General features: G+C 34.0%; 1 protein-coding gene across 2 annotated transcripts in view; it reads left to right on the top strand.

Annotated features, from left to right (window-relative positions):
- Positions 1-2,330, top strand: part of adam11 (ADAM metallopeptidase domain 11) — a 58,030-nt gene that overhangs the window by 12,290 nt on the left and 43,410 nt on the right. The window lies entirely within an intron of this gene.

Here is a 2,330-nt window from a genome sequence, read left to right as displayed (position 1 = left end):
GTGTGTGTGTGTGTGTGTGTGTGTGTGTGTGAGAGAGAGAGAGACAGCGTCACATCACAGTAGAGTCAGCTGTCTTAACCGCGGCTTGTGTACTGCATCATTACAGTGTCTGTTCCCCTTTCGGGCTTGAACTGATGGTAAAACTAATTACATTATTTACTGTCTTTACATTTATTTTGAAAGATGAAGCTCGCGATTATGGTAAGGGGCGTTACATTTCCGACGAGTGCTTGCGGTGTTCGGCCAATCACAATGCACTGGGTCAGCTGGCCAATCAGAGCAGACTGCGCTTGTCGGAAGGAGGGACTTTGTAGAAAACGAAGCGTTTGAGAGAGGCGGGGCATAGAGGACCTACAATAATGTACAGTATTTTAAAAATAATGTGTTTTTTGAACATTAAAGCATGTCAACATATTCTGTTACACCAAATACACAAAATAATGATCTTTAAAAAAGCATCATAAGACCCCTTTAAAATTGAAATTTAATTGAAATTTGAATTCAAATTGAATTATTTCAATCAATTAACCTATAGATTTTAATTAAAAGTGAAGATTTAAATTAAAAGATAATGACACTAGTAACAACATGCCACTTCTATGCCAATTCAAAATAAAAACTATAATTTACAACAAAAATAATTAATAATTAAAAACGTTGATATTCAACATAATGCAATATCATAAATCACACTTTTCCAGAGATACAAAATTAGATAAATTAACTTATTTTTACTGACTAAATCTCACAAATGTATCTATTTAGATGAAATTACACAATTAAAAATGGCATAGGCTTTCATTAAAAGTGTTGTGATTTTTGTACTGTCTATGGTCAAGTAAAAAAAAATAGAGTGGGGTCATCTTACCATGTCTTACCCTATTATGTACTCCAACATCTAGTGTATGAATTTTGGAAAGTTTGGAAGGTCATTGGAGTCTGATAGCCTCTCTCTTTCCACTTGAAAAGAAAACTGAGACAGTGCTTTAAGTGCCAACATTCCACACTTGTTTTTTTGGTTAAAAAGTGCATCATCTGTGTATTCAAAGTGCACTTTTTCTTTTTGAAATTTTCACAATACTCACATTATTTATACTACAAAACTACATGGAATAGTGGGTAACGTAATAAGTATACACTAATAAAGTACTTACAAATCATTAACAAACTCTTCATAGGCTTAATGTTTTTTTATACTGTACAAACTCTATATTCTATCCCCTTAACCTAACCCTACCCCCAAAACCTACCCCTCACACAAAATCTCTCTCTCTCTTTCTCTCTCTCTGGTTTTCTGTGATGGGTATGTTTAGTATGGGGGTAGAATTGTTGCATTATTCCAAATAAATAGATTATGATCCACAAATAAATGTAAAGCGATTAACAAAAACCAAACATATTCACAAAATAAATAGAATGAGATCCACAAATAAATCTTAGAGTTTCACAAACATGAATTAAATTCGCAAATAAAAAAAAGAGACTTGCAAATAAAAAATATATTCACAAATATCTTTTTATTCTACAAACACAACTTTGCCTGGCATTTATTTGTGAATCGCGTCCTGTGCATTTGTGGATCGCTGTGCATATTTGTGGATTTTGAGACATTTCATACGTCAAGATGCACACCAATCCACAAATGTATGGACTCCACCCACTGTCTACTCAAGCCAATCAGATAACAGCCACACTTCGCTGACCAATCGTAGCACGTTCTCGCTATTACCAATCACGTTTTGCTTTACAATCAGGGCGGGAGCAGATTCATTTTGAACCCCTGTAAGGAACTGCATTCTATGGACACTTCGTTCAAATTGAGCTGAAGTGATGTTTGTGTGGTTAAAAAAAACCTGTTTCCAAAAGATTGTTGGAGTGTAAGGCTTATTTATATTTCCACCAGGATCAATGAATGAGGATAAACTCAGGATTATATGATCATTCACAGATCCCGAACATCATCAGTAATACCCTCGCAACAAAACTAGTAAGTCTGATCCATATGAAATATTTTTTTGTGTGATCAAGTGTTTTAACCAATAAATATCTCTTGTCTTACATTTATATCCATTTATTTTCAACACACCTGCACCACATTTAAAAAAATAACCCACCTATATTTTTTCCTCCCCAAACAATGGCAATAACTTTGTAATACTTTTAATTAATGTTTGAAAATATGTATAATGCTATATACATCGCTAGTGTAACGTGGGGGTTTGGTTTTGTTTCTTGTTCATTGTTTTCATGTCTTTTATTTTGTAGTTTGGCCACTGTCATGTTCTGTCAAGTGATTCCCTTGTCTGTGTGTTATGTTCTGATTGGTTGCT

This window comes from Sinocyclocheilus anshuiensis, unplaced genomic scaffold (assembly GCF_001515605.1).
Source record: "Sinocyclocheilus anshuiensis isolate Anshui unplaced genomic scaffold, SAMN03320099.WGS_v1.1 scaffold890, whole genome shotgun sequence".
Lineage (NCBI taxonomy): Eukaryota > Metazoa > Chordata > Actinopteri > Cypriniformes > Cyprinidae > Sinocyclocheilus > Sinocyclocheilus anshuiensis.
Note: the sequence above shows the minus strand (reverse complement) of the source record. Positions and strands in the feature narration are given on the sequence as shown.